At 37.7% G+C, this 26,673-nt stretch overlaps 4 non-coding genes and 1 pseudogene across 4 annotated transcripts; all 5 read left to right on the forward strand.

Annotated features, from left to right (window-relative positions):
* LOC134328237 (NACHT, LRR and PYD domains-containing protein 12-like) overlaps positions 1-26,673 on the forward strand; it is a 228,143-nt pseudogene that overhangs the window by 26,514 nt on the left and 174,956 nt on the right.
* On the forward strand, positions 21,526-21,598 carry trnam-cau (transfer RNA methionine (anticodon CAU)). Its single transcript has one exon. It is a non-coding gene; the product is annotated as a tRNA-Met (tRNA).
* On the forward strand, positions 21,850-21,922 carry trnam-cau (transfer RNA methionine (anticodon CAU)). The gene has a single exon. It is a non-coding gene; the product is annotated as a tRNA-Met (tRNA).
* trnam-cau (transfer RNA methionine (anticodon CAU)) lies at positions 22,176-22,248 on the forward strand. Its single transcript has one exon. It is a non-coding gene; the product is annotated as a tRNA-Met (tRNA).
* On the forward strand, positions 22,477-22,549 carry trnam-cau (transfer RNA methionine (anticodon CAU)). Its single transcript has one exon. It is a non-coding gene; the product is annotated as a tRNA-Met (tRNA).

The following is a 26,673-nucleotide window of genomic DNA, read 5'->3' on the forward strand; positions in this document are numbered from 1 at the left end:
CCTGAAATGCCTCTGTGTGTACGTGGGTAATTAAATGGGTGAGTGAGTGGTGCTCTGCATGAGCAGGGACAGAGTAGTGTGTTTAGGACAGGACAAGATTGAGACGAATGATCTGCTGCACTGTTAGCCCGGACTTTATATTTAATTAAACATTTTTAGTACAACTTACATAAATTATTTAAGTTTTTTTGCTCTACTAAAAAATGCAGAGTACAATGTACTCATTTGAGTACACATTTAAATGTGCTAAAAGATTTAAGTTTACTTAACAAAAAAAAAAACTTTTCTATCAGATTAACTTAAAAAAGTTAAGTTAAGGTAATTGAACAGAAAAACGCCACCATTTACGTGTAAGACCGCCTTTTTTCAGCTTGCTGTTGGTGAATCAGGCAAAAATGATTTTCTTGCGTTCGGGAGCCATTTGTTTTAACTTTTGTAACCTGTTGTTGCAAATTACTTTTTACTTTTCATTTAAGGCTTTTTGCAAAAGTAAACTTGTCTTTTGTGAAGTGGAACCTTTGTTAAACTAAATGGACAAACATTTTCTTCCTCATTATGCTTTTTTTGAGTAGCATGTACACCAGTCTGATGGGACTTTTTCATCTTCCGTCCAATTTTGGTAAGTGTTGTACTTTACTTAACAATTTTGTTTAAAATAAATGATCTTAATGTTGACACTAAATAAATAATCAAACAGCGCTGCTTTATTTGCCGTGTTTAGGCTACATGCTAGCATGCTAGCCTTCATACGAAGCAAAGAGTGTGCTGGCTTGCTTTATTTTAATCCTTAAATGAATGGTATTAATGTTGATATTAAAACTTCTGTTTCTTTGTTTTGTTTTAGAGAGCTGCAGCCAAACATTAAGAAATCAGCTTGCTGTGTGAAACTGACTACAGGTTCATGGTTACTGTGAGGAGCTGTTTGTGTTTCATCAGAACTTTATATACAGTTTGTACAGTTTTTAAGATGTTTTCTTGACATGTTGTATTTTAAGTAAATACTTCTAAAGTGAAATAAAGAAAAACTATTTTATAATTCTGTCTGTTTTTCTATAAACATTTGTAATTGATATTTAAAATGTAATTAACATGAAAACTAAGAAGAAATCAATAATTTTGTCCATTGAGCTCAAGATAACAAGTAGAATTATTGGGAAAAGCAGTTGGTATAACCAAAAAAACAAAGTTTAATCAACTTGCCTTTTAGGTGTAATAACTTAATGTTTTAAGTTATGCTAACTCAAGTTTTCATTATACATTACTTTTTTAAGACAACCGGTTTCCTCAAATTTTTTAAGTAGATTGAACTTATCCGGGCTTACAGTGTGTGGTGATCCCTAACTGATTTAAATCCCAGCAGTGCTATTGACCAGCCAGACATCGACACAGACGTCATGGGCCACGTCTCAGGATTGGTGGCTGAAGCCCCTGTGATGATTGGCACTTTGTTCAGGTGATTCCTGCCTTGTGTCCAGTGTTTCCCTGTGTAACCAGACCCCCGAGACCCTGACCAAGGAAAATGAAATCAGGTTGGAAAAGGTCATGTGACTCACCTTAGACTTGCTCTTGTAAATGAGCTGATTGTCCTTAATCATAAACCAGCGCCTGCAGAGAAAAACACAGAAACACAGAAACAGCTGCAGCTACTGAATATTACTGACAATATTACTGCAGGAATTAAACTGTTCAGTACATCAGGGTTTGTTCAGTGCTTTATTTCATGTCAACCTGGACTTGAAAGGTTTTATCTAATATAATATCTTATCTAAGGCTTTATTTATTGTAATCAGTTAATTAAGTGAATAAGTGAATAAAAAATACTGATATTTAATTAAAATAAAACGTTTTGAATCCACTTGAGCTTTCTACAAACCTGTTCCATGTCTTAAACACATTGCTGGCCCTCTTGAACAGAAATCCCTCCATAACGATCCTGTTCTCTCTGTCCACATCGTATTTCTGTCTGCTGTCCTCATTCAGGTCGTCCTGAGAAGACGTCCGAGGACGGGTCAGACAAACCGGCCAACAAAAGAATCTCTGCATTAAAGAAGCACGTTGGTTCTCACGTCTCTTCTGTTTCTCAGCCATGATGAGTGAAGAGGTGAAAACAGAGCAGCTTCACCAAACCCGAACTTTTATTCCATCAGGATTTAATAGAGGAGCTCAGAACAGCGACTGTGACGTCACCCAGTTCTACAGTGGAGCTGAAACAACTTCAACTCCATTTACAGCTGATTACACACACACACACACACACACACACACACAATTACATATTACACACACACACACACACACACACACAATTACATATTACACACACACACACACACACACACACACACACAATTACATATTACACACACACACACAATTACATATTACATGTGGTTACTGTGTGTGTATTGTACACTCAGTATCATTAAACACACACACACACACAATTACATATTACATGTGGTTACTGTGTGTGTATTGTACACTCAGTATCATTAAACACATATACACACACACACACACACACAATTACATATTACATGTGGTTACTGTGTGTGTATTGTACACTCAGTATCATTAAACACACACACACACACACACAATTACATATTACATGTGGTTACTGTGTGTGTATTGTACAATCAGTATCATTAAACACACACACACACACACACACACACACACTTACATATTACATGTGGTTACTGTGTGTGTATTGTACACTCAGTATCATTAAACACACACACACACACACACACACACACACACACACACACACACACAATTACATATTACATGTGGTTACTGTATGTGTATTGTACAATCAGTATCATTAAACACACCCACACACACACACACACACAATTACATATTACATGTGGTTACTGTGTGTGTATTGTACAATCACACACACACACACACACACAAAATAGGACTTAAAAATATCGTGAATAAAAAACTGTGTTTATACCTTAATAAAGCCTCTATAGAGCAGTAAAGAACATGTTGCACTATAGATTAGGTATTTATTACATTAATGTGTTATCTTTGTGTTTTAATAATCTTTATATCAATAATTAATAAGCTTTAGGACTGAAGTCATTATTTACTCAGTAATTAAACTTTAGTATTTTAATAGTTAATAAAAGACTAATATAGTTATTTAAAATAGTTTTTTAAATCATTAATAATTATCAGTACGACCATTTTGTGTTTAAATTGTGTATAAACTTTATTATTCATTATTTTATTACTATGAATAACACAGTTGATGCTTTTGTATGAAACTGGTGATGTGGGTGTAGGTTTGGTTTTGTGTCACTAGGTGGATCCACTAACACAGTTCATTTAAACTTTCATGTAAATTACAGTATATAAACCCAAACCCAACAATATAAACCCAAAATAAACAAGCACTAACATGTTTTACCAGATCAACTTCATTTCTTCCAAAAAGATCTGAAATACTGATTTGTCTGACCACAATAAACGTTTCCACTGTGTGATGGTCCATCTCAGATACTGCTGAGCACAGAGAACCTGACACCACTTTTGGACATGGCTAACAAAAGACAGGCATGTCCAAAGTCCGTCTCGCAGGTCAATCACGACCTGAGGTTGGATTTTATATGACCCGCGTCTTCTGTCTTAAGTTGCATTAGTTGTGGCCCGCTAGCACAGTCAAATAGAAAAAAAAAAAATAGTCTTATTTTAGTCTGAAAGTTTTAAAGTTCAGTTAGAAATTCAGATAGCTTTTTCTGTATGTTCTGATTTGTTCACCTGAATGCGTACATTTGGTTGTTATTCGCTGTGTGAAATGATTAAATAACAGCGTATTTATATGCATATTTTATTATTTTAAATAATGTCATCAGGGACTGTTGTCTCCCGGGTACTTTTTCACATTATCGAATCTGGCCCTCCTAGAAAAAAGTTTGGACACCACTGACATAAGGCTTATTTTACACAGTAAAGTTTTAAATTGCATTTGTGCATGTAACTCCGTATTGTTGTGCTTTACAAAGGTTTACCAATATAATCCCTCACCCATGTGGTTATATCAGCTACTGATAAATAATGATTGTAGATACAGTTTTATCTGAGGGATTAGAGATCACTGGTGTTCAGTTTAGGCTTGTGCTCTTGACAATGACCCGAAGCACACACCCCAAGAGAACAAAGGAGTGGCTTTAGAGAAAGTCTGTTCATGTCCTTGAGAGTCCACACCTGAATCCAGTGGAGCATCTGTGAAAGGAGATGAAAATGGCTGTGTACAAATGCTCCCCATCCAACCTGATGGAGCTTGCAAGGATATGCCAAGAGGAATGTCCAGAAACAAGTGTGCCAAGCTCGTAGCTTCTTTCCCAAGATGCACTGAAGCTGTAATTACTGCCAAGCGTGCATCATCCAAGCTTTAAGCTAAGGGTGTGTACAGATACGTAACCCCTAAATAAAGGATTTATGTCTGTAAAATAAAATTACATATTTTCTAAACCCTGTTTTCACTTTGTATTTATTGGCGATTGTGTGTCAAAGTCTGACGCAAAAATTCTATTATAGAATGAGTCTGTAACATAATTAAACATGGAGAAGGTAAAAGGGGTGTGCAGACTTTCCAGCTTAACTGTATATACCCTTCCAATATGCTGTTAAAACACAGAACACATAAGTGAAAAACAATATGATATACACAAGTGCAGATAAAAAAACAGTATAATAAATACAAAGACCTACAACAAATACACAAGAAATTTCTAATCTAAAGAGACTGAGAGGGACAGGACCAGAGACAAGAGCGGTGTTGGTCAGTACATGGTTCAGAGCAGGGGTGGCTCCTTCCTTTCTTCCAGGGCAGTGATAGCTCAGTGGTTAAGGTACTGAACTAGTAAGCAGAAGGTTGCCGGTTCAAGCCCCGCCACCACCAAGTTGCCACTGTTGGGTCCCTGAGCAAGGCCCTTAACCCTCAATTGCTCATTGTGTAAGTCGCTTTGGATAAACGCGTCTGCTAAATGCTGAAAATGTAAATGTAAATGTGTTAAACTAGCTGTGACCTGTCTGTGACCTGTCTGTCTGTCAGAATATCGTAGTCCAATCAGTGTCGAGTTGTGTTCCGTACAGTACGGACTAAAGTCTGATTAAAAATCGACTGTTATGTTAAAGCTTTTTTTTTTCGAACTGCAGGCACTGCAATGCATTTTGAGTGCAATGCAAAATGAGTTCCGGGAGGGCTCACACTTACGTGCTTGGGCTGGCACTTTTCTCACTGCCCCACTAAGCAACGCAGTCCAGAACCGGGGCTGCATGTCAGTGTGAAGATGGATTATGTAAAAATATTGTTTGCACTATTGAGAAAAAATGTTACATGATGTTATTTATGTTGTTTTGCCTAAAATATGGTTCTGATTTATTATTACAAATAATGAAAATAATAAATGTTAAATAGCCTAAATAAAACATTCTGATAATGTTCCTATGATGGTGTAAGACGCGTTATTTTTTTTATAAGTGCAATCCTAACCGCCTACCCCCTGCTCAGGTAAACACCCGCCACCTCACCCCACCCTATGCCTTCCACCAACCCGTCAGCCCAGGGTGTTCCTTATTTCCAGTTCTGAAAGTTGGCAACCCTAACTGGAGCAGCTAGCGATCTCGTCAACATGACTACCATTACCTCAGGATCTGCTGCACCTAAAATAAAATGCTATTTGATGAAGACTGAATTAAATTGTTAGTGTGAAGGCTTTACTTCATTTTATGATTAATAGTAAAGCTGGTCTCTCTACAATGCAGCTAACTATATACCAAAATGCATTAGTAATGACATACTATTTTTCAAATCAATGCAGTCTGCAAATGGAGGGGAACGTTCAGGACTTCCCAAAGACTTCAGCCAAAAGCAAAAGCAGTTTCTCTGTCAAGTCATTTCTGAAACGTCTTTTCAGGGTAAGTCATGATCATTTGAGAAGCAAAAATCAAAGATCATATTCAAATACAAGAACTTGGACATAACTGTGTGTTTATGTTTTCCTGAGTAGAAGAAGAAGAAAATTCCATTAACAGAAGAAAGTGTTGAAGCTGTCAGCACTACAGGAAGGTAATAAAAGTGCAGAAGACCGAAAACTTTAGATATATGATTTTTAAGCAACAGATGGATATGAGCAAAATGTTCATGTATTTTTTAAGGTTGTTTATGGTCTTGAGTACAGCTAGACAGCATGTCGTGTTCTATTATATCTTTTATTGTAAAATTATTTAATTCTTAGTTTAAACAGACAGAGAAGTGTAATCATTTTTTCTGTGTTGAATATGGCATGTTGTGCTAATTTCCATGTGGTTTATAATGATGAGATGTCACCCTGTCTGTCTGTCTGTCTGTCTCTCTCTCCAAACTATAGTGTAACGGATGTGTGTAGGGTGGATGAAGCCCAGAGTAAAAAGGCTAAAACACCCACACCAGTCCTCTCCGACGACAGAAAACAACAGCTACAGGACAGAGGGTAAGAAATGCAGCAGCGTATATCTGTACGTTCATAAAGGTTAATACTGAACATGAACCCTGATCAGTATTGTGTTTGTGTCTGTCTGATTTAATTGCAGGTTTGAAAACTTGGGAAACAGCTGCTACGTAAATGCCAGTATGCAGTGCCTGTTCAGCGCAGAATCTTTCTGCAAACAGCTCATGAAGAACATAAATGAGGACATGCCAGATGAATCAGCCAACTTTACCGGGTAGAGAAAAAGAAACAATGTTTTCTCAGTTTATTTATTATTTACTATTCAATTTCTTATTTTAGATTATGAATGATGAGAATGCTGATCTGGTAAAGTGTGTTTTGTGCTTTTGCAGATGTTTTGCAAAGCTGTGGTCCATGAGAGAGAGCTCTGATTGGTCCACCAAGAACTCTCTTGTCTTGAAATTGATCGAGGCAGCTGCGCTTAACAACCCTGAATTTACACCTTACACTCAGAATGTAAGAAAACGCAAAACAGACACCCTGAACATGATTGTTCTGTGTTTTAAGATGTGAAATGAACTCCGCTAACACAGTTGCAGGTAAGATTGAAATGTTTAAATGTTTAGGATGCTCAGCAGTTCATGTTCCACTGTTTGATGGAAATGGAGCAAACCATGAGTGGCGCAGGGGACATGGCTGTTAAATCCACAGTCAAAAAGAACTTCAACTTTCAGCTCTTGTGTATCATCACATGTAAAGGGTGAGAACCACTAATAAACTAAATGTTTACGTTCTTTCATTTGTTCTATTTTCACTAGAAATGACATGTCCACTTTGTGTGTGTAGATGTGGAGCTGAGAAAACCAGGATTGAGAACTATAACCACCTCTCACTTGGTCTTGTGCCTCAGGGATCCATCAAAGACGGCCTAAATGTATTTTTTAGGGTAAGTAGCACACACATCCATGCAAGTTCCAGTATGTACACAGTGAACAGGGCACTAATGCATTAAATGATGTCACACTCACACTAAAACCAGATTGAATTTTCTCTCAACTTTGCATTGAATGTGTATGTGTGTGTGTGTGTGTGTTGCTCGCTCTCCGTGATACTGAAAGTTTTCGGGTTTGAATATCGATAATAAAAAGCTTTTATTACGAGTTACGTTTAATTCTCTCTACTGATGCGAAGCTGAATGGGTTGATTAGATTACAGCCAATAAGAACTGTGCAGAAATAAAAGACTCGGTTCCTTTCGTTCATTTCAAAGATCCGTTCAATAGAATCGGATCGTTGGCGAACGACCCATCACTAGTATATCTGCAGTTAGCACTGAGCATGTGAGTGAGAGGGGAGCGCCTGTTTAGCGGAGCAGCCTTGTGATGTCAGGAACAAGATCAGTGAGCTTCAAACGCCGATCTGCTCTGACAAAAGCGAGAGAGCTACTGATAACTTTACTGATAACTTTACTGATAACTTTACTGATAACTTTACTGATAACTTTATAGACGTAATGAAGTACAGTGTCTGTGTAGCCCTGAATATTTTTAAAAACACATTCGTTTTAATTGAACTGTTTTTATTAAAATAGAATTATAAGAACTTTGAAACAGATTTTATTAGTAATTTACACATTTTGTTTCATATTTTTTTATTTATAATTATTAAATGATTTATTTTTTCGGTGCATGTAATTACTTTTCCGAGATTATCTGGCGTACAACCTCGTGCTGCTTCACGTACCACCAGTGGTAGGTGTACCACAGTTTGAGAACCACTGGACTATTCCATGAATTATTCTTTATTTTTCTCTATTTATCTGTATAATTTCATGCTGAGGCCTTCATGCATTTAAAGGACCCCTCCTACCTAGGGTTTGCTTTATCTCAGATCTATCCAATTTGGAAAAGAACTAAGCTAAGTGAATTCTAGCAAAGACAATCCAACATGTTGTAATGTCTATGAATAAAATCCTCAGACAGACTGTCCGGGTAAGTCTACCAGTTATGTATCATTTCTATTTTAATACTGTGTATGACTGGAGATATAGTGTTAAGAATGATGTTATACCAATATTCTGAACACAAAGCTAAAGAACATTTGTACTGCATGCTTTAAATTACACATGTATTGATTTATGTGTATTAGAGCTGTTTAATCTATATAATCAGTATTTACATTTTGTTCTGTTATTATGTTAGTGATATTAAGATTTCACTTTTACAATCAGATACGTTTTAAGATTACTTTGTGTAATAAAACTCTTCCCACACTAAGAGCAATGCTATGGTTTCTCTCCAGTGTGAATGCGCTGGTGTCTTTTGAGATTACTCTGATGATTAAAACTCCTTCCACACTGTGAGCACTGATATGGTTTCTCTCCAGTGTGAATGCGCTAGTGTCTTTTCAGATCACTCTGTCCATTGAAACTCTTTCCACACTGTGAGCACTGATACGGTTTCTCTTCAGTGTGAATGCGCTGGTGTATTTTGAGATCACTCTGTGTATTAAAACTCTTCCCACACTGTGAGCACTGATACGGTTTTTCTCCAGTGTGAATGCGCTGGTGTCTTTTAAAATGACTCAGTTGATTAAAACTCTTCCCACACTGTGAGCACTGATACGGTTTCTCTCCAGTGTGAATGCGCTGATGTCTTTTTAGATCACTCTGTGTATTGAAACTCTTCCCACACTGTGAGCACCGATATGGTTTCTCTCCAGTGTGAATGCGCTGGTGTCTTTTGAGAGTACTCTGATGATTAAAACTCTTTCCACACTGTGAGCACTGCTATGATTTCTCTCCAGTGTGAATGCGCTGGTGTCTTTTCAGATCACTCTGTCCATTGAAACTTTTTTCACACTGTGAGCACTGATATGGTTTCTCTCCAGCGTGAATTCGCTGGTGTTTTTTGAGATAACTCTGTTGATTAAAACTCTTCCCACACTGTGAGCACTGATATGGTTTTTCTCCAGTGTGAATGCGCTGGTGGATTTTGAGAGCACTTTGATGATTAAAACTCTTCCCACACTGTGAGCACTGATATGGTTTCTCTCCAGTGTGAATGCGCTGGTGTGATTTGAGATGACTCCGATAATTAAAACTCTTCCCACACTGTGAGCACTGATATGGTTTCTCCCTAGTGTGAATGCGCTGGTGTGGTTTGAGATTACTCTGTTGAGTAAAACTCTTCCCATACTGTGAGCACTGATACGGTTTCTCTCCAGTGTGAATGCGCTGGTGTCTTTTAAGAGGACTTTGATGATTAAAACTCTTTCCACACTGTGAGCACTGATACGGTTTCTCTCCAGTGTGAATGCGCTGGTGTTTTTTTAGATCACTCTGTGTATTGAAACTCTTCCCACACTGTGAGCACTGATATGGTTTCTCTCCAGTGTGAATGCGCTGGTGTTTTTTGAGATTACTCTGTATATTAAAACTCTTTCCACACTGTGAGCACTGATACGGTTTCTCTCCAGTGTGAATGCGCTGATGTATTTTGAGATTACTTTGTTGATTAAAACTCTTTTCACACTGTGAGCACTGATACGGTTTCTCTCCAGTGTGAATGTGCTGGTGTGTTTTAAGAGCACTTTGATGATTAAAACTCTTTCTACACTGTGAGCATTGATACGGTTTCTCTCCAGTGTGAATGCGCTGGTGTTTTTTGAAATCACTCTGTATATTAAAACTCTTTCCACACTGTAAGCACTGATACAGTTTCTCTCCAGTGTGAATGTGCTGGTGTTTTTTGAGATTACTCTGTTTATTAAAACTCTTTCCACACTGTGAGCACTGATACGGTTTCTCGCCAGTGTGAATGCGCTGGTGGATTTTGAGATGACACTGGATCCTGAAGCTCCTCCCACACTGTGAGCACTGATACGGTTTCTCTCCAGTGTGAATGCGCTGGTGTATTTTAAGATGACACTGGTACTTAAAGCTCTTCCCACACTGTGAGCAGAAGTTTCCTTCTTCCTGTGTGGGACTGAGAGACGTGTTAATGCTGACAGTACCAGAGGACGTTTGCTGATTACTGGAGCTTCTGGTGGGCGTCAGATCCTCATGTTCAGTCTTAATCTTCACCAGAGTCTCATATTTAACATGGTTGCAGCTCTTGATGTGATTGTGGAGCTGATTTTGGGTTGTAGAGGAACGTGGACACGAGGAGCAGCAGAAATCCTTGTTCAGTTCTGAAGCAGAAAATAATCAAATACATTTATAACATTATAAACAATAAAATACATTTATAACATTATAAATCATCTAATACATTTATAACATTATAAATCATCAAATACATTTATAACATTATAAATAATCTAATACATTTATAACATTATAAATAATCTAATACATTTATAACATTATAAATAATAAAGATTGTTAGTAAATGTTAAACTGAGATCTGATGCTAAAGTCCTGTAACGTGATTCATCCTGCATTCATCATTTCCTGCTCACACTGATCTGCATGAGCACAATACAAGCTTTCACTGTATGATGCTTCATCCCAGCTGCCTCTGATTCTATTCAATCCAAATCTTATTTTACTCAAGATAAAAAATATCTTACTGAGTTCATCTGTATCTTCAGGTTCTTCCTTCTTCACAGATTTCATCTGGAAACCTCCACACTGTTGGTCCACTGGGGTGAGGTGTTCCTCATGGATCGAGGTTCCTTCACCTGAAATGTCTTTGTTTTGTGAAGAAAAAAATAATACGTTTGTTATTGTTGGTAGTAACGACCAACTTCTTTATTAAGCACTTAAGTTAGAACTAACAGACACGTACTTCTACACTATCTGTCAAAAAAGACGACCCATAAACCTTTGTTCACACAGGGTTTCAGCAGGTTTAATAATAATAACAACAATACAACCCCAAATAAAAAAAAATACTTGGGACAGTATGGAAAATAATAAAACACAGAGTTTCTTACACTGACTTTGACTTTTATTTGATGTCAGACAGGATGAAGCTGAGATATTTCATCTTTTATCTGCTCAACTTCATTTCATTTATTAATAAACATCCATTCCTGCATTTCAGGTCTGCAACACATTCCAAAAAAAGTTGGGACTGTTCTTTATTGGGGACAGGTCAGGACTGCAGGCAGGTCGGTCCAGTACCCGCACCCTCTTATTCCACAGCCACACCTTTGTAATGTGTGCAGCAGGTGGATTTGCATCGTCTTGTTAAAAAATGCTGGACATCCCAGGAAAAGACGACGTCTTGAAGGCAGAACATGTTGCTGATAACAGTCTGGATCCTTTTTGTCTTTGGTCCGGATCACACGCTGTCCAGGACCATCAGCACAAAATCTCTCCAGGACCATCAGCACAAACAATCATGTATATATTGAAAATATCAGCTTATATACTCGACTTTATTTATTCTCATTCATTACCCAATCATTCAGCCACTTTTATTCACCTGTCATTACTCTGTAATTATATACTAGTCTACACACTGTACAGTCAGCATGATCTGTTTAATATTCTTTACTTCTGTCTCCTCATTTCACTCACCTGCTCACTTATGCACTAAAAATACACAAATATTACAAGTAATTCAGACACGACCAAATTAGGAGAAATTATTTTATAAAAAAGTTATAAAAAAGTCTTACTGAGTTCATCTGTATCTTCAGGTTCTTCCTTCTTCACAGGCTTCATCTGGAAACCTCCACACTGTTGGTCCTCTGAGAAGAGCAATTCCACAGAAGCAACAAGTTCCGGAGGGATTAAAGTGACTTCACCTGAAATTCATCAATATGAGAAGAAGAATCTCAACAACTGGAGGAAACTGAAGGTTGTGGGTTTGATTTTACAATCACAAATAAATTCTAGTTAGATTAAAACTCAAATCCAGACTGGAGTGTAGCAGCACAGGACAGTACGGTACAGTACAGGTTCTAATCCCACTATCCACATTCTCTTATTATTTCTACTGATTAGTGACTCCAATACTAACCATACTGTACTGTACCATACTGTACTGTACCATACTGTACTGTACCTCACTGTACTGTACCTCACTGTACTGTACCATACTGTACTGTACCATACTGTACTGTACCACACTGTACTGTACCATACTGTACCTCACTGTACTGTACCATACTGTACTGTACCATACTGTACTGTACCATACTGTACTGTACCTCACTGTACTGTACCACACTGTACTGTACCATACTGTACTGTACCATACTGTACTGTACCTGTATTGTACCTGTACTGTACCACACTGTACTGCACCACACTGTACTGCACCACACTGTACTGTACCTCACTGTACTGTACCATACTGTACCATACTGTACTGTATCACACTGTACTGTACCATACTGTACTGCACCACACTGTACTGCACCACACTGTACTGTACCGTACTGTACTGCACCACACTGTACTGTACCACACTGTACTGTACCGTACTGTACTGTACCGTACTGTACTGTACCGTACTGCACCACACTGTACTGCACCACACTGTACCACACTGTACTGTACCATACTGTACTGTACCATACTGTACTGCACCACACTGTACTGTACCTGACTGTACCAGACTGTACCATACTGTACTGTACCACACTGTACTGTACCATACTGTACTGTACCATACTGTACTGTACCACACTGTGCTGTACCTGACTGTACCATACTGTACTGTACCACACTGTACCTCACTGTACTGTACCATACTGTACCACACTGTACCTCACTGTACTGTACCATACTGTACCACTGTAATGTATAATACTGTACTGTACCATACTGTACCACACTGTACCTCACTGTACTGTACCATACTGTACCACTGTAATGTATAATACTGTACTGTACCATACTGTACCTCACTGTACTGTACCATACTGTACCACACTGTACTGTATAATACTATACTGTACCATACTGTACTGTACCACACTTTACCACACTGTACTGTACCACACTGCATCATGCTTCATGTTTACTTACAGAAGAAATCATCATCTTCATCATCCTCCTCCTTTTGTATTATTTTCTTCTGAAATCCGTCATGTCGTAGATCCACAGGGGTGTCGTGTCCCTCTTCTGTTGACTGCATTATTAAAGCTCTAATAGACAGACAGACAGAAAGACATATAGATAGATGTGCTGTATTTATATTTAAAGGAAAATTCTTTAGACTGTTGTAACTGGCTGTTGTTATTGTTATGAACTGAAGCTGGTCTGTACACAACCAAATTGACACTTTGCTTAAGTTTGTCATCGCATTATTTCAAATTCCTACAGTAAAATTATCTCAAAATCACAAACATGAGTACTAGAGTAAGTGTTCTTCATGATCATAGGGGTGATATTTAATAACAATTTGATTTGCTTATTTTATTGCTCTTCAAAAAGTGGTATTAACACAACCGAATATACACTTCACATGAGTTTGAGATCCGATCACAACAAATTCCTATAGTAAAAGTGTCTGAAATGTAATTCATTAATAAAATAAATCTTGAATTGAGTGGATTTTGTGCATCAGAACACGGTAAATAATGTTTATTATACTGTAAACAGCAGTTTTACCCTCTTTAACACTTCGGGTACCGTAATACATGGTTTAGACGCGCAGTAAACAATTAAAGACGCTCGCTTACACTTTTCATCTGACTGTGACTATAAAACTCCACAAACAACCTGTTCAAAGTTCCACTATAAACAAAGTTTAAAAATATCACGTGTTTATATAAAAATGTGAGATTTAATCATGAAGAAACTCAATCAGTTCCGCTCAATTGATTCATTTTGCTGGGTCGGTTCAAATGAATCGGTTCATCAGTACTGAATCATGTGTGATGCTAACAGTTAGCGGAGCAGCTAATAGTTTGTGTGTTTAAATGAAACTGGAGTTAAAGCTCCTCAAATCCTCACAGTGATGTTTTATTATGAACTCTAGTTTTATTATGAATTAGAATGTAGTTATAATTAAATATAAGGGTTATAATTAAATACATATTTTACTTACAGATGAGGCTCTACAGTACAAACACAGCAGCTTCTTGTTCTTCTTATGATGGTTAATGGCGGATGGCAGAACAACTTAAGACGCACCAGCGTCACCAACTGGACTGGAGTTGAACAGCAGCTCAGCAGTAATAAACCTCCATTAGCCCTGTATCTCTGAGTTAGATTTAGAGAGGACTACAGTGTGCAGTGTTGGGGGTAACGCGGTACAAAGTAACACATTACAGTAATGTCTACTTTTTTCTGTAACGGCATCGTGGGGCGTCGTCGTCTGCACGCTTGGCATCGGCTGAGCTTACTCGTGTGTTTCAAAGTGATCTTGAGGTTACATTAAAGGTTGTGACTTTAAGCTCTGTTTTTGAGGGTGTGTGGGTGTGTGTGAGTGTGTGTGTGTTTTCTTTAGGTTAAGTGTGTTGCTTTATTTAATATTTTTCTCTGTTATTAGTCTCGTCCATTTCATTCTTTTCTTTAAAGATTTGCTTAGAGCTGGATTTCTCTTTGTTGTTGTTTTCATTGTTATTTAGAAATTTTATAAATAAATTGTGTGTTTTGTAAAGATTGTTTTTCTTTTTATCCCTGTCAAATACCTCTCTGTTCTGTACATCTAGACCAGGGGTTTACACACTTTCATGGCTTGAGATCTACTGTTTCAGTCTACAGGTCATCATGATCTACTTTTTAAGGTTGGACTCATTATGTTTCAAAAAAAAGCTTTGAAGCTTTTTAAATGCGCTTCAGTTCCTGTATTGATATTCAGCTTTACAGAGCAAGTGACTGAATCACACTGACCTTATTCTGATGATTTGCTCAGGAGCCGCTGATGCTCAAGCAGTTTTTCAGGTGATCATCAGTAAGGATGGACCCATATTTAGACTTCATTATTTTCATGTGGAAAGTAGGTTGATGCGAAAAAGCTGTCAAATATGTGGCAGTCAAATATGTGGAAGTTCCAAATTGTCCAGCAGGGACCCTTGACTTCATATAAATAAAGGTTAAAATTTCTCCATCAGAAAACGTTGAACAGGGTGGGCCAAAGGTTCCATACATAGAAAAAATAAACATTGTTTTTTATAAAAGAAAATAAAACATTTTCATTTATATAATATGCTCTACATGACTGCCATTGTTTTGAAAACACATTTCAATTCGTTGCTCTTTATTTAAACTCATTTTTTAGGGTATCTGAAATACAGGGTGGGCCATAAGTTTCCATACATATGCTTTTTTTTTCTAAATTTAGTTTTTATATTTCAGATACCCTAAAAAATGCGTTTGAATAAAGAGCAACGAATTAAAATGTTTTCAAAGCGATGGCAGCCATGTAGAGCATATTATATAAATAAAAATGTTTTTTATAAAAATATATATATTTTTCCTATGTATGGAAACGTATGAGCCACCCTGTAGATTAGCGCTGCTTTAGGTGGGCTGAGGCGTAGTCATGGTAACAAAAAATAAACAGTGGCCACATGTCATGTCAGTCCCGCTGTGCTGTGTGTATGAGCAGCGCTGTACTGTACCAGCGTGTACTGTGTGTGATCGAGCGCTCCTGATCTAGACTCTCTGTTAGAATGAATACTGACACACCTGAAAACACGGTTTGTTTATGGTCCACCGTAAAAAAAAAATGCCGATGTTAGAACATTGGTTCCGCGCTATATTTCAGTCGGACGCGCCCACCCTGTCATGCCTCTGCGCCCCCAGGGGGGGCGCGCCCCACACTTTGAGAAACGCTGACTTATGTTAATGCTTTTTCATTGTGAATCCACTATGATGGTTTACATTGTGCATTTGTGTTTGAATACACTGCTGCAGGGTTTACAGTGTTCAGTATTTGTTTTGATGTGAAACTGGTTTATGGGAACTAAGTTTATGGTAAAGTTTGTGCAAGTTCTTCAAGTTTTACAAAGCAAACTGACTAAAGCAATTTAATACAACATTTCTGACTCTGCCTTTATGAATTTTTACATTTATTTTATTAGTATATTTATATTAATAGATGTACACTTAACATTTCTATGATACATTTGAATGGAGTTAATTTTTATAAAGCAAGTTAACTATGGTACCATGGACTTGACTATGGTACCATGAACGTAATGAAATTGCTTCAGAGTTACAAAATATCTTTAAATTATGGCAATAAAAATGTAGCTGGCATTACAATTTGTGACATGATAAAACTTGATATCAATAACTTGATTTTAAAGTAATGAGAAATAATATCTTGCATCAACATGATTAATTTAAATAGTTTAATAATGCATGTATCTTACTCTAAATAAGGGGCTCATCTGTGAAAAATGGTGGTGCCTACAAGTGATACAAGAGATTATGACAAGCTACATCTTTGTACTCGGTTGAAACTGAGCATTAAACTAAGAAAGCTTCAATATCACATGAGGGAATTAACAAGATTGACAAAATGGATCATTTAATATTTTATTTTACAATCAAATCCTCTTCAAGTAGGATTACTTTTTATTAAAAAAAAAAAAAAACTATACAAACAAAAGAGCAGCTATACACCTTTTCGAAATCCCAGATGCCTTACTAAGCTCACTACTGAGGCATCTTAATATTTCAACGTTAGTTTTACTCAAGAACGAGTGAGAATCGGACGCGTCATTAGTGATGAAGGCAATCCCAGAATTCATTGCGGCATCTCCTCTCTCACAGAAAAATAAACATGGCTGACGGTGCAGACAGGAAGTTATTTTCAAACGTAAATAAATAATTATTGATTTTTAACGAGTGTTTTTATTTGCAAGTTTGGGCTTGTCAGCAAATGTAACAGTTATCTGTACACAAATCCAGATGTTATATTGACATGTTAGCGCTGTTCCACCTCATTCCATTAGTTTTAATGGCAAAATGCTAAATGCTAAATGCGAAACCCGATGGAATCGCTAAGTAGCGCATCCGAATAACCTGCCTTATAAGTCGAAGACTTATTAGAATCCTCTCTACTGAGGCAGCTGCCTGTGTAGGTAGTAAGACAGCGAGGCAGCTCACTAGGTTTTCGAACACACTGGTAGATATTATATGGAAAATGAGAACGGTGTGAATTTTCATTTTGTGTCAAGCAGCAAAAAAGTTGACGAAGTCCTGCGATGTGACTATTGCGCCTGCACACATCGCGATGACGATGCTGAAACGATATATCGTGCAGCCCTATTTGATTCTCATCCAGTTCTTGATGCTTACATTTAGGTCATGAGTTCGATCCTCTCACTGGGAAAGAGCTTTGATGTACCAGTTTAGTTACTGTGCCTAATATAAGCCTTTGATGTACCAGTTTAGTTACTGTGCCTAATATAAGCCTTTGATGTACCAGTTTAGTTACTGTGCCTAATATAAGCCTTTGATGTACCAGTTTAGTTACTGTGCCTAATCTAAGCCTTTGATGTACCAGTTTAGTTACTGTGCCTAATATAAGCCTTTGATGTACCAGTTTAGTTACTGTGCCTAATATAAGCCTTTGATGTACCAGTTTAGTTACTGTGCCTAATATAAGCCTTTGATGTACCAGTTTAGTTACTGTGCCTAATCTAAGCCTTTGATGTACCAGTTTAGTTACTGTGCCTAATATAAGCCTTTGATGTACCAGTTTAGTTACTGTGCCTAATATAAGCCTTTGATGTACCAGTTTAGTTACTGTGCCTAATATAAGCCTTTGATGTACCAGTTTAGTTACTGTGCCTAATATAAGCCTTTGATGTACCAGTTTAGTTACTGTGCCTAATCTAAGCCTTTGATGTACCAGTTTAGTTACTGTGCCTAATCTAAGCCTTTGATGTACCAGTTTAGTTACTGTGCCTAATCTAAGCCTTTGATGTACCAGTTTAGTTACTGTGCCTAATATAAGCCTTTGATGTACCAGTTTAGTTACTGTGCCTAATATAAGCCTTTGATGTACCAGTTTAGTTACTGTGCCTAATACACTGTAAGCCCGGACTTTATATTTAATCAAACATTTTTAGTACAACATACATAAATTATTTAAGTTTTTTTGCTCTACTATAAAATGCAGAGTACATTGTACTAATTTGAGTACACATTTAAATGTGCTAAAAGATTTAAGTTTACTAAACCAAAAAAATTACTTTTCTATCAGATTAACTTAAAAAAGTTAAGTTAAGGTAATTAAACAGAAAAACGCCCCCATTTACATGTAAGTCCGCCTTTTTTCAGCTTGCTGTTGGTGAATCAGGCAGCCATTTGTTTTAACTTTTGTTACCTGTTGTTGCAAATTACTTTTTACTTTTCATTGAAGGCTTTTTACAAAAGTAAACTTGTCTTCCTGAAATGTCTTTTGTGAAGTGGAACCTTTGTTAAACTAAGTGGACAAACATTTTCTTCCTCATTATGCTATTTTTGAGTAGCATGTACACCAGTCTGATGGGGCTTTTTCATCTTCCGTCTAATTTGGTAAGTGTTGTACTTTACTTAACAATTTTGTTTAAAATAAATGATCTTAATGTTGACACTAAATAAATAATCAAACAGCGCTGCTTTATTTGCCGTATTTAGGCTACATGCTAGCATGCTAGCATGCTAGCCTTTATACGAAGCAAAGAGTGTGCTGGCCTGCTTTATTTTAATCCTTAACTTAATGCTATTAATGTTGATTTTAATACTTCTGTTTCTTGTTTCTTTGTGTTGTTTTACAGGTTCATGGTTACTGTGAGGAGCTGTTTGTGTTTCATCAGAACTTTATATACAGTTTGTACAGTTTTTAAGATGTCTTCTTGACATGTTGTATTTTAAGTAAATACTTCTGAAGTGAAATAAAGAAAAATAATTTTATAATTGTGTCTGTTTCTCTATAAACATTTGTAATTCATATTTAAAATGTAATTAACATGAAAACTAAGAAAAAATCTATAGTTTTTTCCATTGAGCTCAAGATATTAAGTAGAATTATTGGGAAAAGCAGTTGGTATAACAAAAAAAAGAAAGTTTAATCAACTTGCCTTTTAGGTGTAATAACTTAATGTTTTAAGTTATGCTAACTCAAGTTTTCATTATACATTACTTAACTTTTTTAAGGCAACCGGTTTCCTCAAATTTTTTAAGTAGATTGAACTTATCCGGGCTTACAGTGTATAAGCCTTTGATGTACCAGTTTAGTTACTGTGCCTAATATAAGCCTTTGATGTACCAGTTTAGTTACTGTGCCTATAAGCCTTTGATGTACCAGTTTAGTTACTGTGCCTATAAGCCTTTGATGTACCAGTTTAGTTACTGTGCCTAATCTAAGCCTTTGATGTACCAGTTTAGTTACTGTGCCTATAAGCCTTTGATGTACCAGTTTAGTTACTGTGCCTATAAGCCTTTGATGTACCAGTTTAGTTACTGTGCCTAATCTAAGCCTTTGATGTACCAGTTTAGTTACTGTGCCTAATCTAAGCCTTTGATGTACCAGTTTAGTTACTGTGCCTAATCTAAGCCTTTGATGTACCAGTTTAGTTACTGTGCCTAATCTAAGCCTTTGATGTACCAGTTTAGTTACTGTGCCTAATCTAAGCCTTTGATGTACCAGTTTAGTTACTAGGGGTGTAACGATACACTCTGCTCACGATTTGATTCGATTCATGATACTGAGTTCACGATTCAATTTTCTCACGATTTTTTTTAAAGTGTAAACAGTGCAAAACAATGCACATTTTCTTGTACATTTAAAAAAAAAAAAAAAAACTTCAGTCCCTTGCAATTAAAGGTAATTACCAAGAACAGAGTACTTTACTGTAACCTAACAAATTTACCAAATTTAAGTTACTTATTGCCATCTTAAATTGAAAATCAAAGTAATCAAACAAGCTCATTGAGCTGAGCTGAGTCTTTAAACAAATTTTCTTTGTTGCTTGAACTAATGTATTAACAAATTACATGTAAAATGAATTAGTAATGTAAAAAAAAACATTGTATCAAATGTTTATTATTTAAAATACAAAAACAAAGACCCATCTCAATTAGACCAAAAGGTCTGATTGTGTATATTACTTGTAAATTTGCATCTAGAGTGAAAGAACACATCAACAAAGCATCACTCAACAAAATATAAATGAAAATGTGCAAAAGGAAAATCAGCATCAAGGTGACGGTATTTGTAAGTATTTAGTGAAGATTGGCATTCAGAAAAACCGAGCTCATCTTTGAGTAGTTGATCCTGTTTCTCCTTTCTGTTATGATCTGCCCTGTTTTGGAAAAGATTCTCTCTGAGGGGACAGATGTTGCTACAATACACATGTATAAGATGTGGGTCTCAGTGGGTCTGAACTTCTCTGTTAAAGTGGTTCCTCGTGTCCAAACTTTACTGTTTCCTGTCACTCATTTTCCTCACCTTTCCAGCGTGTAATGTCTGGCTACGTAAAGCGCAATGTAAAACTTCATCAAGTGCTCTCTGTCTTTCTCTCTCTTTCACTCCCTCCTGTTCATGTGCACGCTGTCCGTGTGTGTGTGTGTGTGTGTGTGTGTGTGTATGTAACCCCGCCCCTCCTGCTCAGTGTAAACACACAAACGTCACCACGCATCTTGATTAATCACGTGCGGCTTTAACGGAAAAAAAAACAGGTAGTGAACATACACTTACAGACAGAAGGGTGTGAGTTTGATTCTCATCCAGTTTTTGATGCTTACATTTAGGTCATGAGTTTGATCCTCTCGCTGGGCAAGACCTTTGAGGGACCAGTTTAGTTGCTAAGCTTAATCTAAGCCCAACACTGTAAATTGAACAATTAGAGAGCCTTCTTACAGTCAGAAGGGTGTGAGTTTGATTCTCATCCAGTTCTTGATGCTTACATTTAGGTCGTGAGTTCAAGGCAAGGCCTTTGAGGGACCAGTTGAGTTACTGTGCCTAATCTAAGCCCAGTTAGCCGACTGGTTTCATGTCATTTACTGACTTTTATCAGCACTGTAAATAGAACAGGTAATGAACATACACTTACAGTCAGAAGTCAGAGTTTGATTCTCATCCAGTTTTTGATGCTTAGATTTAGATTCTGCTTTTCAATATTATATTCAATTTAATATTATATTCAGATGTCTCCACATGTCTTTGTCAGCCTCGTTAGCGCAGTCGGTAGCGCGTCAGTCTCATAATCTGAAGGTCGTGAGTTCGATCCTCACACGGGGCAAGGCCTTTGATGTACCAGTTTAGTTACTGTGCCTAATCTAAGCCCAGTCAGCAGACTGGTTTCATGTCATTTAGTGACTTTCATCAGCACTGTAAATAGAACAGGTGGTGAACACACACTTAGTCAGAAGGATGTGAGTTTGATTCCATTTTTTTATGATTAGATTTATATTCTGCATTTCAATATTTAAATTTATTATCTAAACTACAACTACAAAAACTGCCAGATTCAGTCTAGACATGTTGCTGTCAGCCTCGTTAGCGCAGTAGGTAGCGCGTCAGTCTCATAATCTGAAGGTCGTGAGTTCGATCCTCACACGGGGCAAGGCCTTTCGGAGACCAGTTTAGTTACTGTGCCTAATCTAAGCCCAGTTAGCCGACTGGTTTCATGTCATTTAGTGACTTTCATCAGCACTGTAAATAGAACAGGTAGTGAACATACGCTTACAGTCAGAAGGGTGTGAGTTTAATTCTCATCTTGTTCTTGATGCTTAGATTTAGATTCTGCTTTTCAATATTGTGCCTAAACTTCAGCCAATGAAATGGTCAGATTCAGATGTCCCCACACATCTCTGTTAGCCTCGTTAGCGCAGTAGGTAGCGCGTCAGTCTCATAATCTGAAGGTCGTGAGTTCGATCCTCACACGGGGCAAGGCCTTTGAGGGACCAGTTTAGTTGCAGACTGGTTTTATGTCATTTAGTGACTTTCATCAGCACTGTAAATAGAACAGGTGGTGAACATACACTTACAGTCAGAAGGGTGTGAGTTCGATTCCATTTTTTTATGCTTAGATTTAGATTCTGCATTTCAATATTTAAATTTATTATCTAAACTACAACTACAAAAACTGCCAGATTTAGTCTAGACATGCTGCTGTCAGCCTCGTTAGTGCAGTAGGTAGCGCGTCAGTCTCATAATCTGAAGGTCGTGAGTTCGATCCTCACACGGGGCAAGGCCTTTGAGGGACCAGTTTAGTTACTGTGCCTAATCCAAGCCCATTTAGCAGACTTTCATCAGCACTGTAAATAGAACAGGGAGTGAACATTCTTACGTTCAGAAGGATGTGAGATTCAAAGAGTTTTTTGCCTTGTTTTGATTCGCTCATGCACGATAGAAAGCGTGCAGCACAGCGTTTTTATTTCTTTCTGGATCAATAAAGTATCTATCTATCTATGGAGGACGAAAAATGACAAGTATAAATAAATAAATGCACAAATAAATAATGCAATAAATAAATAAATAAACTAATAAATACATTTTCGTCATGAAAAAGGACATATTTAAATAAATGGCTTGAATCTATTTCTATATTTCCATACATCAGATTTTATTGACTACTTTCTGTTTGGCCTGGAAAGAGTAACTGATGGTTTAGTTCAGCTCAGTGCTGATATGGATGTGGACATTGACCTAACTGTGTTAGACAGTCTTCAAGAAGTCGCCCGCCAACTTCACATTCTCTCAGAGACAGAGGAAGCGAACGTTGGACGTCCATCCTACATTTTACCTCCGCATATAATCACCGCAGTCACGCCATCTGCACTATAAAAAAGCTCGCTCACGCTACCAACACCAATACCACTGCGAAGATGAAATCATATACTGGTGTTGGTCATAAAATTAGAATATCATGAAAAAGTTGATTTATTTCAGTAATTCCATTCAAAAAGTGAAACTTGTATATTATATTCATTCATTACACACAGACTGATATATTTCAAATGTTTATTTCTTTTAATGTTGATGATTATAACTGACAACTAATGAAAACCCCAAATTCAGTATCTCAGAAAATTAGAATATTACTTAAGACCAATACAAAAAGAGGATTTTTAGAAATGTTGGCCAACTGAAAAGTATGAACATGAAAAGTATGAGCATGTACAGCACTCAATACTTAGTTGGGGCTCCTTTTGCCTGGATTACTGCAGCAATGCGGCGTGGCATGGAGTCCATCAGTCTGTGGCACTGTTCAGGTGTTATAAGAGCCCAGGTTGCTCTGATAGTGGCCTTCAGCTCTTCTGAATTGTTGGGTCTGGCGTATCGCATCTTCCTCTTCACAATACCCCATAGATTTTCTATGGGGTTATGGTCAGGCAAGTTTGCTGGCCAATTAAGAACAGGGATACCATGGTCCTTAAACCAGGTACTGGTAGCCTTGGCACTGTGTGCAGGTGCCAAGTCCTGTTGGAAAATGAAATCTGCATCTCCATAAAGTTGGTCAGCAGCAGGAAGCATTAAGTGCTCTAAAACTTCCTGGTAGACGACTGCGTTGACCTTGGACCTCAGAAAACACAGTGGACCAACATCAGCAGATGACATGGCACTCCAAACCATCACTGACTGTGGAAACTTTACACTGGACCTCAAGCAACGTGAATTCTGTGCCTCTCTTCCTCCAGACTCTGGATTTCCAAAGGTAATGCAAAATTTACTTTCATCAGAGAACATAACTTTGGACCACTCAGCAGTCCTTTTTGTCTTTAGCCCAGGCCAGACGCTTCTGACACTGTCTCTTGTTCAAGAGTGGCTTGACACAAGGAATGCGACAGCTGAAACCCATGTCTTGCTTACGTCTGTGCGTGGTGGTTCTTGAAGCACTGACTCCAGCTGCAGTCCACTCTTTGTGAATCTCCCCCACATTTTTGAATGGGTTTTGTTTCACAATCCTCTCCAGGGTGTGGTTATCCCTATTGCTTGTACACTTTTTTCTACCACATCTTTTCCTTCCCTTCGCCTCTCTATTAATGTGCTTGGACACAGAGCTCTGTGAACAGCCAGCCTCTTTAGCAATGACCTTTTGTGTCTTGCCCTCCTTGTGCAAAGTGTGAATGGTCGTCTTTTGGACAACTGTCAAGTCAGCAGTCTTCCCCATGATTGTGTAGCCTACAGAACTAGACTGAGAGACCATTTAAAGGTCTTTGCAGGTGTTTTGAGTTAATTAGCTGATTAGAGTGTGGCACCAGGTGTCTTCAATATTGTACCTGGTCACAATATTCTAATTTTCTGAGATACTGAATTTGGGGTTTTCATTAGTTGTCAGTTATAATCATCAACATTAAAAGAAATAAACATTTGAAATATATCAGTCTAAGTAAGTCAGTGTAATGAATGGATATAATATACAAGTTTCACTTTTTGAATGGAATTACTGAAATAAATCAACTTTTTCATGATATTCTAATTTTATGACCAGCACCAGTACATGACTACCGAGTTCTGATGCACATAAAGTGTAGCAGAAACAAAAGTGTGTTACAATCTATGTATAGAGCAATCTAAAAAGTTAGAAATTCAGACTTCTTTTATGAAAAAAGTGTATTTGTTTGTATACAGACCGCTATTTTAAGATCAATACAATGAAATTAACAAATCAAATTGTTATCAAGTGCCACCCATATTGTTATGAAGAACAATTACTCTAGTACTCATGCAAGGACGGATTAAGGATAGTCTGGCCCCCTGGGCAAAGAGTTGTAAATTCAAATTCATCATGGTTTTGAGCATTTTACTAGGACATTTTTCTTTTTCTGTTATGAATGATTTGTATTGTATCAATTCATCTGCCAGGCTCATGTTCAGATCTGAAGGATATGCTGCAGCGAGTGAGTTAGCCTTTAAAGTAAGCTCACTGTTGGACATATTGTCAGGCATGAAAAGAACATCAAATAGCTCAGTTAAGTGTGTATGCATTCAAACGGTGGTTGAGACAGGACACAAGTTTGTCAATGACAACATTGAAAGTTTCGATCCGAAACTTGTCCTTTCCGTTAAATGCTACACCTGGCTCTGCACTATCATCAGACATAATTTTGCACTTCTTTGTACGCTGGAGGTCATGCCTGTACTCTTGGGAGACAGCAGTGGTGGTGACATTTAAAGCTGCCCCTTCAAACACCTCAAAGTTATCTCTCTGTGCTGCCACAAAGTCTCGTAAAGACAAGAGAAGTTGTGTAGCTGTACATATGTCAATATCATGCTTCTGCAGCTGCAGGCTTGTGGCTTGGAACCTCTGTAGTATCGTGTCCCAGAAGTATGCCATGAAGGCCATCTCCAACGTGTCCAATTTGTCACAGAGTGCAGAGGCTTCACTTCGAGTTACACATTTCTCCTCCATATCTTTAGACATATCATTCAATGCCTCTCTCAGTTGTGCATAATATTTCCAAAGAGCCTTAGTTGACTCAGCTCGTGCGCTCCATCGAGTACCTGACAGTGATTTCAGTGTGAGTTTGATATCAGTGTCACGGAAAACCTTTCCCCACCTGTGTGTAGATGATGCACAAAATGTGTACATTGCCTGTACAAAGTCAAAAAAACGTCCAGCTTCTGGGCTACTGTCAACAGCATTGACACCAACTAAATTCAGTGAATGTGCTGCACAGGGGACATAACAAATCAAAGGGTTTCTTTGTTTAAGATGAGCTTGGACTCCATTGTACTTTCCCGACATGTTACTTGCATTATCATATGACTGGCCCCTACAGTTGGATAAGTCTAGGCCCAGATTCTCCACCATAGCAATGACACACTCTGCCAAACTGTCCCCACTATGGTTTTCAATAGGCTCAAAAGCTAGAAAACGCTCAACAACATGTCAGTCATTATTAACAAACCTGAAAATAAAAGTAAGTTGGTCCACATGAGCAAGGTCTGGAGTGGAGTCAACTATAACAGAGAAGTATTTTGGCTAGGGCCCAAAAGCATGGCTAGGGCCCCCAAGAGGCCCTGGGGTCAAAGTCCCTAATAGTCAGAGGATCCTTAAAATGGATGGCTCTCGGAAATAAAAATATATTGTATCATAAATGTTTTGGGCCAGGGCCCCCCCGGGGCCCCCTGACCTCAAGGGCCCCTGGGAGCTGGCCCCACTGGCCCGGTCAGTAATCCAGCCATGATCATGTGTTCTGTCCAATATTTACACAGTGCTGGGTTGCCAAATAATACTTTTTCACCCGCATTCGGCACTGCAGGTCTACAACACGTTACAAAAACACTTGGGACAGAAAAGTCATAAACACTCTTTAATTTTTATATATTATAAAATCTGTACCCAAGCAACAAGCTGTGATTTATTTC

Source organism: Trichomycterus rosablanca, chromosome 15, assembly GCF_030014385.1.
Source record: "Trichomycterus rosablanca isolate fTriRos1 chromosome 15, fTriRos1.hap1, whole genome shotgun sequence".
Classification (NCBI taxonomy): domain Eukaryota; kingdom Metazoa; phylum Chordata; class Actinopteri; order Siluriformes; family Trichomycteridae; genus Trichomycterus; species Trichomycterus rosablanca.